Source organism: Myotis daubentonii, chromosome 17 (assembly GCF_963259705.1).
Source record: "Myotis daubentonii chromosome 17, mMyoDau2.1, whole genome shotgun sequence".
Lineage (NCBI taxonomy): Eukaryota > Metazoa > Chordata > Mammalia > Chiroptera > Vespertilionidae > Myotis > Myotis daubentonii.
In genome coordinates, this window is record NC_081856.1 from 2,323,724 (window position 1) to 2,337,391 (window position 13,668).

At 47.0% G+C, this 13,668-nt stretch overlaps 1 protein-coding gene across 1 annotated transcript in view; it reads right to left on the reverse strand.

The window, feature by feature from the left end:
- The window catches only part of CNBD1 (cyclic nucleotide binding domain containing 1), a 218,481-nt gene that overhangs the window by 12,801 nt on the left and 192,012 nt on the right, over positions 1-13,668 (reverse strand). The gene's annotated exons all lie outside the window — the stretch shown is intronic.

Consider the following 13,668-nt stretch of genomic DNA (forward strand, 5'->3'; position numbering starts at 1 on the left):
CAGGGCAAAGGCGGCCCTGGGGCTGCCTTTGCCCTGCCCCCTAGCCATGATCGGAGAATCAGGCGCCTTTTCCGCCCTGGCCAGTGATAGCAGGAAGTAGGGGTGGAGCCAGCGATGGGAGCTGGGCACGGTGGAAGCTGGCAGTCCCAGGAGTTAGGGGTCCCTTGCCTGGGCCTAAAGTGGGGCCGCTGCAGCTGCGGGTCCCCGCTGCCCGGGCCGGATGCCTCAGTCAGAGGCGTCCTACAGGGGCAGGGGCGGAGCCTGCACGATCGCAGCACCACCCGCTGCCACTGCGGGTCCCCGCTGCCCGGGCGGGACGCCTAGGCCAGAGGCGTCAGGCCTGGGCAAGGGGCCGATCCTGCAATTGGAGGGTGATGAGGGTCAACTCCTGAGGGCTCCCAGTATGTGAGAGGGGGAAGGCTGTGCTGAGGGACACTCTCCCCCCCCCACACACACACACCCAGTGCACGAATTTCGTGCACCGGGCCCCTAGTATGTTAAATAAATGTTTATAGATATAAAAAATTAAAACCAACAACTATCTTACTATTGTCCCCACAGCACTTTTAGTTATCCCGTGTAGAAGGGTATTTTCACACGTTAGGACAGGATTAAACACATGGACAGAAACACAGATTGCTTACGCAGAAAAGACTGCACCACTTAGTGTCCCAACTATTCCTCTCGAAACAGGTTATAGGACCTTCCAGCCCATGTATGATCAAAACAATCAAATGATAGTGGATCTGGTTTCATACATTATGACATAGAATGAGGATGTTTAAGTCATGTAATGTACAACAGCTCATTTTTCTTTTCCAATATGGACGTTGACATCAAATAGTAAGTTTCCAGTTGTTCTATATGATGAACAATAAATTGTTACAGTTAATAAAATAATCAAATAAACAAATTAATAGAGAGTACGTCACAAGGATTTTTTATTTTCATGGAACACCTATGAGTCACACTGCACTGGGCATCGCCAGGACCGCAGTAATTCAGCAGCACCCAGGGTTCTTATCTTGTCCATCACTTATGTTTTTATTCAGATTCAGAAACATCAATGTACAGTGATTCCTGGGAGATAAACGCTGTAGAACATCACTGTGTTTTTATTGGTGGATGTTGAGAACCATGCCTCCCCGTGTGCCGAAAACCTCAGGAAGAAACAGTGCCACCGCTTTGCTGGCATTGTCCTCGCTCACGGGGAGCCCGCCGAGAGCCTCACACGTGTCCCAGGCACTGGCCCGCTGCCTGCCACTCCGAATGAAACATCTTTCAACGGAACAGAAAGCAGATGTTCGACGTTAGTGTAGCCGATGTCCAGGGGACACACTGGCCATATGCAGGAGTGAAGGCCTCACCCTCCCCTCTGCGTAGGAAGTGCATAGGAGTCCGATTTCCCTGTGGCTTCATTTGGGTTTCTAAGAGCAGCGTGTACAGTGCTCCAATCTCCACACTGTAGCCAAAACTACTTTCCTTTTGAAAGTAATTATAATGATCCGTTCTATTTTTTTTAAACCATAGCTAATTGTATTCTTTTCAAACTATCTGAATATTTAAAAGCCTAAGTGACCATTGGACTGTTCAACTGGTAGCTATGATGTGCACTGACCACCAGGGGGCAGATACCCAATGAACAGGCATGGGAACATGGAACAGACTGATGAATCTCAGAGGGAAAGGGAGCGGGGGAGAGCAGGAAGAGATTATGAAAAGATCTCCTATGCATACTAGAGGCCCAGTGCACAGATCCATGCACCCCTGGGTTCCCTCGGCCTGGCCTGTGGGGATCAGGCTGAATCAGTGCACCAGGCCTCCGACATCCCCCGAGGGGTCCTGGATTGCAAGAGGGCACAGGCCAGGCCAGTGGACCCCAAATCTGTGCACCAGGCCTCTAATCCTTCCTATATAATAAAGAGCTAATATGCTAATTAGACCAGACAGTGGAACGACCTTCCAGAATGATCTTCTGACACAACCTTCCAGAATGACCAATGGGTAGGGTCAGAGGGGGCGCAGGGCTGCAGGGCTGCAGGGCTGCAAGGCAGCCATGGCCTCAAGGGCTGAGGCAGCTGGGGCTGCAAAGGCCTACTCTGGCACAAATTTCGTGCATCAGGCTTCTAGTTTCTACATAAGAGAACAGAATAAAAGATAGTAACATGCAAAGGTAATTTATCTGCACCTTCACAAGAATTCCTTAAATTAATCTCTTTTGTCTGAAAATGTCAAGTTGCTTCCTCCATCATCCATTATCACCCTCCTCAGACACCAGCCTCTCGGTGTGGGCTGCAGGGACACCTGCCACCTCACAGCGGTTTCCTCCCCAGGGACCGTGAGGCACTGGACTTGCTCACACTGTCCTGGGTGCCCAGGGTCCAGGAGACCGCAGTGCTCCTTCACTGTGTGCTGACCAAGAGAAAGAGGGACTCAGTCTACTCATTTCCTGCCTTCCTTCGGCCTTCTTTCTTCTTTGGAGGGGAGGAGGGAAAGGGGCCACTCTCATAGTCGTGCCGAGGGACCTTGACTTTGATAGACAGGCATTAAACATCAGTCACCTGAATTAAGGTCTACCCTAACTAACCCATTTATTTTTAAAAATATATCTTTATTGCTTTCAGAGAGGAAGGGAGCGGGAGAGAGAAATATCCATGATGAGAAAGAATCGTAGATCAGCTGCCTCCTGCACACTCCACACTGCGCAACCCAGGCATGTGCCCTTGCCTGGGAGGGAATCCAACCATGACCTCCTGGTTCATAGGTCAATGCTCAACCACTGAGCAACACCAGCAGGATAGCTAATCCCTTTATAAGTGATATTTCTGCCAACATTATTTTTAATTTTAATAAAATTCCATACAATAAAGGTACTTCTTTTACATTTTCTGTCTCATGACCTTTGACAATTGCATGCACCTCTAACCATCACCCAAAACATGATAAAAAAAATTATCACCCCAGAGCCCAGCTGGTGTGGCTCAGCAGTTGAGTGTCGACCCATGAACCAGGAGGTCACAGTTGAATTCCTAGTCAGGGCACATGCCCAGGTTGCAGGCTTCATCCCCAGCAGGGGGAGTGCAGGAGGCAGTTGATCAATGATTACCTCTCATCATTGATGTTCTCTCTCTCTCTCCCTCTGCCTCCCTCTCTCTGAAATCAATAAAAATATATAAGAAATTATTCCCCAGAAAGTTCCCTCATAGCCTTTCCGTCACACCCCTTCCCAGAAACAATCGCGTCCTGACTTCTATCACTGTAACTTCTTTTTAACTAGTATTTTACTAAGTGAAATTATACGATATGTCTTTTTTTGTTTCTAGTTTTGTTCACTTTGCATATCTGCAAGGTTCTTCGTGGAGTCCTATGTAACAGTTTGTTACTTTCTATAGCTGGGTAGTATGCCATTGAATTAACGAGGCACACGATGCTGACTCATGTTCCTGTTGATGAACATTTGTGTTTTTCAATTTTCTTAATTAAGACTTAGGCTGCTATGAACATTCTTGTAAACTATTTGTGGATTCGGTTCTTTTGACTTTGGTGGCCGATGCTGGGTCCTGGGGTAAGTGTATGTCAAACTATAGGAGATGGGCACAGGTCTCCCCACGCCAGCGGTGCATCCTACACTGACACTCACAATAGACAGTCCTCCCAGCTGCCCCCACCCTGCCAAATGCCACCCATGACAACAAGGTCATAAAGATATTCTGTTTTCTTCTAGAAGATGTATGGCTCTGGGTTTTATGTTTCAGCTTTGGATCTGTCTTAGCTTTTTGTGTTTTCTTTGTGTGTGTGGGGCGGGGATGATCAATAAGCACAATGAAAAGTGTTCAATATCTTTAATCATTAAAGAAATCCAGTTTAAAGCCACAATTGGAAACAATTTCATGTACAATAAAATGGCTAAAATTTTAAAGTGAAAAAATAAAATATAACAAGATTTCCATGGAAAAATGAATCTCAACCCCTATCCTCACTTTCTATCAAAATAAATAATGGCAGTATCTTTTCCATTGATTTCTGGAGAGTTCAGAAAGGAGGGAGGTGGGGGAGAGAGGGAGAGGGACATCAAGCCAGCACGGCTGCGGTTTGGGGGTTGATGCGCACCAGTAAACGGACCCTTCAGTCCAGTGACGGTATTTAAATGACCCTTAGAAGACCGGGCAAGTTTATGCTGTTAGAAATGGAGGCCCATGAAGTAACTTTCAGCTGAAGGTGCTGAAGATGCCGCACTCAGATATAATATTTTCCTCCCTCCTCCCTAAGTGTTCCAGTCATCCCTTAAGCTCTCAACCATCGCTGAGTATTGTCTCTGAAAAAACAAGGCACCAGAGTGAAAGAAAGGAAATAGTAATTCATACACACTTTTTACAATTTACAGTAATTGCTTAGTGAAATTTAATCACAGGAGGATTTGGTTCTTATAATCTAAACACAACAGCCACATGCCGAGAAGTCAGTAACATTGTCTCACAGGTCAAACATAAAAAATGGAATTGTACTGTACTGTTTTTATAGTTTCAGAAAGAAAGGCATTAAGGGTATAATGAATGAGAAGAGACGACTTAACAAAGTACAACAAAATCTGCTGATCAGCAAAAGCCAAGCACTGACCAGCTCTGTAAAGAGCTCATCTCCCCTGAGCCAAAGGCACGGCTTGGACCCTCGTGTTTTTACAGAGCAACGTGGAGGAGGAGCTTATAGAACCTCGAGGCAGAACCAGAGATGCATTTGCTTAGGCCGTGGTCTGGGATGCCATCTACCATTTTCCCAACACGTGATTTCCACTGGATGGGGCTTCACTACTGCACAGGTGAGCCGGCCGTTGAATGTACCGGCCCTTGTAAAACACTGTCTTATACTAACTTCAGATAGAATTTCTTATGGCTTCCAACACTAACCCTTAATAAATCTGAGACAACGAATCCACTTATACCTCCTACATAAAGTATTTTTAAATGATATTTTATGAAATCCATTTTGTTTTCTCTATCATAAGCATCTTTCTTTATATAAACTCTCCATCTTTTAAAAAAATATTTTTTTATTGATTTCAAAGAGGAAGGGAGAGGGAGAGAAAGATAGAAACATCAATGATGAGAGAGAATAACTGTTTGGCTGCCTCCTACATGCCCCACATGGGGATTGAGCCCGCAACCTGGGCATGTGCCCTGACCAGGAATCGATCCATGACCTCCTGGTTCATAGGTTGATGCTCAACCACTGAACCACACTGGCCAGGCTACACTCTCCTTTTCAATTAAGCTGACAGCCCTCCTTTGAGAAGGCTTGTGCTATTTCCAACCAGAATAACATGTGAGGTGAGAACCAACTCACTTGGCATTTAAGGTACAATGTTTAACATGAAAATGTGCAGTAAAAATAACATACCCCAGTAATGAAATCCTTGAACTTCAGATCTCTCCTGCAATTCCAGATAGACATTATATCACCTTCACATCTTGTTACTTGAATTTATTCTTTTGAAAAGAAATGTTATTTTGCTATCTCATGAATTTCACATGGCAATATCAATTTCTCAGGAAAAAATACATATGTGTGGTACTAGAGCAAATACTTATTAGGATTTGAATTATTGGAAAATTTTATGTGCAGTAAAAACTTTAAACTTGTTTAAACAAATGTATCCTTTTGTTTTACAGTAAAATTAGTCAAAATAATAAAAGTCCCTGAGTTGTCTTATCCCCAAAACTTGCTACTCTGAGAGTTGTATTTAGCATTTGATAATGTGGGGGAATGTAGAAATATTCCTGTAGCTTCCGAATTCTCACTCTGTCAAGTAAACAGCTGTATTTACTTTCAGATCCTAGTACTAGATTCCATCACCACCCAGAGCCTACCATCTAGGACTAACACTCCACGCTGTGAGGACAATACGTTGCCTTGTTTCTTCTAGGTGACATGGGAATGGAAATGGAGAGCTGGGTCCCTGTGAACTGGAAAAATAGAGCAAAAAGTAAGATGTAGACATGGCTTCCGGTTTTGTACACCTGCTCACTAGGATAGAAATGCCAAGCCACACCTCCACTCGGAACTGTGTGCCCAGGGAGCTTTCTCCAGTTTGCAAGTGTTCCTGCTGGACTTGCTCCTGTATCTCGTGTCACGAGCATCAGCTGAGAGGCACACACTTTTTAGATGGAGCGAATACCCACGAGAGGGATGCGGTTGGACAGGGATGGAAGAATGCAAGTGTTGCGAGCAGAGCAGAAGGATACTGTGTGGGCTAGAAAACACGCAGTGTCTGATAAAGATAATTAGAGGCCCGGCGCAAAAAATTTGTGCACAGGGAGGGAGGGGTCCCTCAGCCCAGCCTGTGCCCTCTCGCAGTCTAGGACCCCTCGGGGGATGTCCACCTGCTGGCTTAGGCCTGCTCCCCGGGGAATGGGGCCTAAGCTGTCAGTCAGACATCCCTCTGGCAGCCTGGGAGCCCTTGGGGGATGTCCACTTGCCAGCGGGGAGCAGGCCTAAGCTACAATCAGACACCCTTAGCGCTGCTGAGGAGGCAGGAGAGGCTCCCACCACCACCGCTGTACTGGCAGCCGTCAGCCTGGCTTGTGGCTGAGCAGCGCTCCACCTGTGGGAGTGCACTGACCACCAGGGTGCAGCTCCTGCAGTGAGGATCTGGCCCCTGGTGGTCAGTGTGTGTCATAGTGACCAGTTATTCCCAGTTGTTCTGCTGTTAGGGTCAATTTGCATATTACCCCTTTATTATATAGAATAGAGGCCTGGTGCATGAATTGGGGCTGGCTGGTTTGCCCTGAAGGATGTCCCAGATCAGGGTGGGGGTCCTGCTGGGGTGCCTGTCCATTCTGGGTGAGGGGCTGAGAGCCATTTTCAGACTGGCCACACCCCCTTCATGGTGGGGGTTCCCCCTGGAGTGCCTGGCCAGCCTAGGTGGGGGGCTGATTGCTGTTTTCAGGCTGGCCACAGCCCCTTCAGGGTGGGGGTCCCCACTGGGGTGCCTGGCCAGCCTGGTTGAGGGACTGAGGGCTGTTTGCAGGCCGGCCAAGCCCCCCAGTGGGTACCCTCACCCCATGGGTGAGGGGCTGATGGCTGTTTGTAGGCTGGCCATGGCCCCTAGTCACCCAATCTCCCAGTGGAGGCCATCTGGAAGCAGGTATCTGGGATTTATTTATTTTCTATAATTGAAACTTTGTTGCCTTGAGTGGAGCACACAGCCGCTGGAAGGAAGCTTGGCTTCCTCCATTGCCGGGGCAACCAAGCCTCTGGCTTGGTCCAGCTCCATGGCTCCCGGCTGCCATCTTGGTTGGGTTAATTTGCATATATTTGCTCTGATTGGCTGGTGGGCGTGGCTTGGGGTGTAGTGAAGGTATGGTCAATTAGCATCTTTGTCTTTTATTAGTGTAGATGACAATCTCATATATACAAATGTTAGGCACAAAGAATACCATCCTCCAAAGGAATATTCGCCAGCCAGTGAATGCCGATGCTCAGTGGCTCTGACTTCTCACTGAGCGTGGCTGCCTTCTGGAGGGATCTCAGAGCAAAGCAGTTCCACCAGGAGGGGGAGCCCAGGCAGGGGCAGCTCAGAGAAATGGGCCTGGGCATGTGGCGGAGGAGCCAGGAGCACCCGCCTCTACTCCCAATTCATCAGGAGTTGGAAATGCAAGCAGGTGTGACATGGATAAAACAGTCAATATGCTGTTTCCTTCCAATTCTTCTAATGTTCTTTTTAAAATTCGTCTGGAAAATTAGTGCAACTTTGTTAGTAATTTCTGAAATCCTGTCACTGTTTTCTCATCAATAATTTACTAATTTAGATATTTCAAAGCCACATTTCCAATGATTTACAACATTTATTTTTAGCTTTAAATTTCTTCTGTTTCTTAGGTCTTTCAACATGACTTTTTCTCACTTGGATTTTTTTTATGTCTTCATTTTTTAATGTTTTTGTACCAAAATATTTTATTTTCAACTCATGTTTGAAGCTAGTTTGGAACTGGAAGATGGAAGCATGCATCGGATCGCCGAGTGACACGTGTGCGATTTCGCACCACTCCCCAGCAGCCATGCTTTGTGTTAAGGGGAGAACATACTCGGGGACAAGGGGACCTTAGTTCTTGTTTGTTATCTTCTATATGTTCCATGTTTCAAGCATGAGAAAGATTTGGGAAAAGAACTGCCAAGAGTAAAAGAAAATATATAAAGATGACATTTTCAACCCCAAAAGATTTCAAGTCCAGTTTTTTCATCCTAAAATACTTTCTAAGAAACTTGATTAAACAGTAGTTGAGCTGTATCCAATTAGTTATGCTACATATTTTCTTTATTTACTAAAATCAAAATAGAGATGCATCTTATGATAAAGGTTTCAAAAGTGTGTGAGTAGCCCTGGCTGGTTGGGCTCAGTGGAGAGGCTCCGCCTGAGGACTGAAGGGTCTCAGGTTCCACTGCAGTCATGGGTTGTGGGCTCTATCCCCACTAGGGGGCGAGCAGGAGGCAGCCTATCAATGATTCTCTCTCATCATTGCTGGTTCTAGCCATTTCTCCCTTCCTCTTTGAAATCAATAAAAAATATATTTTTTAAAAAGTGTTCGAGTATAAGAAGTAACAATGAAATTGGTCCTGCCGCCCCCAGGCTCACGACCCACCTGGGCGGGAAGGGCTGGCAGACACGGTGGGTCCAGGGAGATGCTGGCTGGTTCTGAGAACAGAAATGAGCGGGCAAATGAACTGCTCATAAGTCACCAAGAGGACTTTGAGAGAGAGCGGCCATCACACCCAGCTGATGCTGATTCTCAGGAGAACGTGGACTATCAGGAAACGCTGCTTCACTGTTCGCAACCAGAACTGAAACAGGATGTGCTATTTACATTAGGATACCCACCGCGGTTGCAAGAATTTTCCGGTTTGAGCTTTGATATTTCTGTGTAAAAACCAGTTAACTTTTAAAATTCTGTCAGCGACCTGTCCCCTGGGTCAGGCGGCCTTGAGCTCACCTCCGCTACCCCAGTCAATGGGAGGGGCGGGAGGGGCAGACAGGTGGCACTGAAGCAGTGTGGTTTTAGCAGAAGGAAGGTCGCTCCCGTGACTTGACGGTGAGGGAAGTTAGGTGATGTGCCTGGGGCAGAGGCAGGATGGACCCAGGAGGGAGCTGAGCCTGCAGCGGTGAGCAGGCTGCAGGGTGCTTCCATGCTGGGATCTGAAAGGCAGCCTCCTGCCTGGGCTGCGAAGACCAGAGCACAGCACAGGCCTGAGGCTGGAGAGGAGACGGGCGTTCGGGAAGGCCTCACCACTTGGCATTGGTAGGGCACGAAGCAAAGAAGAGCAGGAGAGGTCCCTGAAGTCAGCGGGGCCCACACGTGGGCTTGTCTTAGTGCCGCCCCTCTGCGCTGACCTGTGGCCATGGGTACCAATGAGTGAGTTTCAGTTTGGGGAGGGAGATAGAGGCTGTGCCCCTTGCATTTGCCCGAGACTAAGTCACCTGCAATCGTGTGGTGAAGGTGATCCGTAAGCAACAGGACACAGAGTCCCTCGGCCCAGCGCCCTGGCGGAGAGGTTCCGAGAGCCACGTTCAGGAGAGTCAGTGCGTGAGAAACAGTGCGTGGGAGCCAGTGCGTGGGAGCCAGTGCGTGGGAGCCAGTGCGTGAGAAACAGTGCGTGGGACAGTGCGTGGGAGCCAGTGCGTGAGAGTCAGGGCGTGGGAGTCAGTGCGTGGGAGCCAGTGAGTGGGAGTCAGTGCGTGAGAAACAGTGCGTGGGAGCCAGTGCGTGGGAGTCAGTGCGTGGGAGCCAGTGCGTGGGAGTCAGTGCGTGAGAGCCAGTGCGTGAGAGCCAGTGCGTGAGAGCCAGTGCGTGGGAGCCAGTGCATGGGAGCCAGTGCGTGAGAGCCAGTGCGTGAGAGCCAGTGCGTGAGAGCCAGTGCGTGGGAGTCAGTGCGTGAGAGCCAGTGCGTGAGAGCCAGTGCGTGAGAGCCAGTGCGTGGGAGTCAGTGCGTGGGAGCCAGTGCGTGGGAGTCAGTGCGTGGGAGTCAGTGCGTGGGAGCCAGTGCGTGGGAGTCAGTGCGTGGGAGCCAGTGCGTGGGAGTCAGTGGGTGGGAGTCAGTGCATGGGAGCCAGTGCAGGAATCGGGCGGAGGGGGCATGGTTGGAAAGTGTGTCAGGAGGCTGGGTTGCACAGGAGACCATCAGCAGCTGTGGGCCTGGACCCGTAATCCATTTCAGGTTTCAATCCTTAAGTAAACTATTGAGACAGCAACTCACAGCCTGTTTTTGTTTTCAATCGTTAAAGATGTTCATTTTTCTATCTTATGCAAGACAGCCTGAGTGCTGTTTGCAAGGTATTTTGTTGTTTGCTTTATTAAAAAAATATGTTTATTGATTTTTTAGAGAGAGAGAGAAAGTGAGAAGGATGGAGAGAGAGGAAACTTCAATGTGAGAGCAAAACATGGATTGGCTGCCTCCTGCATGCGCCCTCGCAGGGACTGACCCTGCAACCTGGGCATGAGCCCTGACCCGGAAGCGAACCGGCAGCCCTTCTGTGCACTGACGACGCCCAACCAACTGAGCCGCACCAGCCAGAGCTGTTGCAGGGTTTCTGAAATAAAAAAGTTTTGCCCCCGGGCGTACTAGACTCATTGGAACGCTCACTTTGAACTATAAATGTCTCATCACTGTGTGGTACACCTGAGGCTGACATACTTTTGCGTGTAGACTGTGATTGGAAAAAGAAAGTATTGCTCTTTCAAAATGTAGAATCTTGTTGGGGACGCAGGGCTTTTAGGCATTTTATATATTAAATAAGGTGAGTGATATATAAAGGAAGATAGCATAGTGTCAGACAGATGAAATAAAACAAAATTGTGCCATATTTAAATTAATGTGTGGATCACTTAAGTTTACCTACAGCTTCCAAAGTTTGAAATATTAGCATTAACAGAAAGATGGCATTTCTAGAAGGGATTACTCAAGATACAGTCCTGAGTGGATAGGAGGTGGGTCCTGGAGCCGTAGCCTGGCTTCAAATTCCACCCAGGCCTCAGCAGCCAGGGGACCCCAAGGCATTATTTCACTTCCTTGTACCTCCATTTCTTATCCTGGAAGCAGAAATAACAACAGCAACTACAATTGTTGTGAGGGTTTAAGTCCGTAAATGTGAAGCATTTAGTAAATATTATCAGGGCCCTAATAGGTTTGTCCATGTGGGAATATTAAACACGGTGTTTAAATGTGAAAGTGGAAGGCTATTGGGAAATGCTACACGTCCACATCCATGCCCACACTACATCTATGTCTGCATCGACATCTCTCTATGTCTGTCTATAAAACATGACTGTTCTTCATTTTTTCAATCCCGTTGTCTGAAAGACAACTATTTTAGACCTTAGTTCCTCCTCCCACCAATATTCAGAATTTTCAGAAATGGACAACCCCTCTGCTAGGGCCTGGATTGGGGGTAAAACAGAGGAAAAACTCCAAGCAGTTTCCGTAGATGTTCAGCCAGGCTCACTGCCATTTTTTTATTGTTGCTTCACATTTTACTGTCCTTACTTGTACCTTTGCTCTCTCTCACAGCTCTCTATCACATCTCTGAAAGCCAGGGCTCAAAGGAAGGACTGGGGCCACCCTCCTGCATTCTACCAAGATGCTGACTGCTTTCTAGCTTAGTGAATGTGTCCTGGTTATTTTGTGGTTGGTGTTAGTGTAATAAAAACATTGTTCCAGAATTCTGCTTCAGAAGTAGGGACTTGGGTGATACGCCTTTGGCTGCAGAATCCAAGCAGCTGTCTCGCTTACGAAAGCTGCAGCCTTCACACAGACTCTGCGCCTGGCTGGGCTACACTGAGACAGTCCAGATGTGACAGATGTAGGAACCCCACTGAGCTCATCTTCATCCTGGAGGAAATCCCAGAATATCGGGCCAGAGCAAGGTGAAAGAATGCACTCCGGGTGACATCATGCAGACTTTAAGGCTTGAAACAATCCTTAAAAACTTGCTTTGTTGACTTGTGTTTGAAATCTTGCAGACAACACCCGTTGTGAAATGCCATGGGCGCATATGTATCATGAAAAGTAAACAAAATGCTAAAAGCGTAAAGTCATTTTTAATTAACATACCAATTACGAAAAGCTCAGCTGAACAGATGTCCTTTGCTGAGAGCCCGGAAGGTCAATGAACTGGGACTGTCAGGTCAAGAGGAAGAAAACAGTGCCACGGACTAAAGATTTGGGGAGTTCCAGTAGGGGCACCTTTGTAACTACATGCCGACATAGATGCCCCTCCAAAAATATCAAAGGTCAATGTCACAGAAAGGTTATAGATTCTATTTGAATTCCATCACTGAGGAATTACAATTTATCAATTCAACACACCTGGCTGGAAGTCACTGTGCTAAGTAGACCTGGCATGAGTAACCAGTACTAAACCTTCCTAAACTCACCTTCCTATGTAAAAATCTCAAGGGAATCCTTGTGAAGGTGGGAGAAGATCCAACTTATATAAAAATCAACTCACTTGCAAAATATGACACCAGGCTACTTCTCGTCAATATAGATACCCATCATATTCTCTCCACTTCGACCTTGTGGCGTCCTTATGAAATCAATGACTCATGTGTGGACGAAAGGGGCCACCTGCTAACCTGACAGCTCAGGGGAGGCCTGCCTGGGGTCTTGCAAACTCAGAGACCTACAGTCACCACAAAGGATGGTCTGAAATTAAACTTTAACTAAAAGCAGTTATGGTGGGTAGTTACATACTAACAGGTATCTTCACTGACAAGGTCAACCTACACGTTAACTGAGCCTATCTGTCTTTTTGCATCTCTAATAACATACCCTTGAAATGTCTGGGTAACTTGTAGCTTCCCTTTTTCTGGACCCCTTGGGATACAACCTAATGTGCCTGGGCGCCAGGACAGAGATCACAGATTCTTTCATTGTTATTGTGTTAATTGTCCCTGCACCCACCTAAGTATTTGTCTATCATTTTACTTTTTATCCAATCCCAGGGGTTTCCCTGCTTTGCTTTCTCCCGCCTCTCTAGTCTATCAACAGTGGATTTCATGTCACCCACCTACGTCCCTTCCTTTGATTGCAAATGTATAAAAATAGAGGAATACCCGCCATTCTCCTGAGCATTATCTCAATCCATTGAGGGTCTGCTTCCCGGCAATTGTTGACCATTTGGCTCAAATAAACTTACAAAAATTCTTCACAGGTTTCAATGGGTTTTTACGTTAACACATGTCATGCTCAAAGTATAGCTCACCTTACCCCTTCCTACCACCTACATCTGGAACAGCCAGTTCCTTCTTCAGGGTGGAGGTGAAATGCGTCATGTGGAATCGCTCCATCTACATCCTCTCTAATGTCCACCACAGGACCAGCAGTCCCCTCTATGGTCTCACTGTTCTTGGTAAGAATGCACTCTGGCCTGACTGCAGAGGCTAGCAGGAGTCGGAGGTGACTGCATTAATGACATACACAATCTGAGGGTAGGCTGATGTAGTCTACAGAAAGAGCCTGAGAAGATAAATATTTTTAAATTTCAAAATCTAAAGTAGAGAAGATTGTAAACAAAAACATGTTAGTGGCTCCATCATCTTCCCCGCTGCTATAAAATGACTGATTTTGCTATTATTTTCACAGATATTAATGTTAATTATGCTCAACTTGTAATTCTGA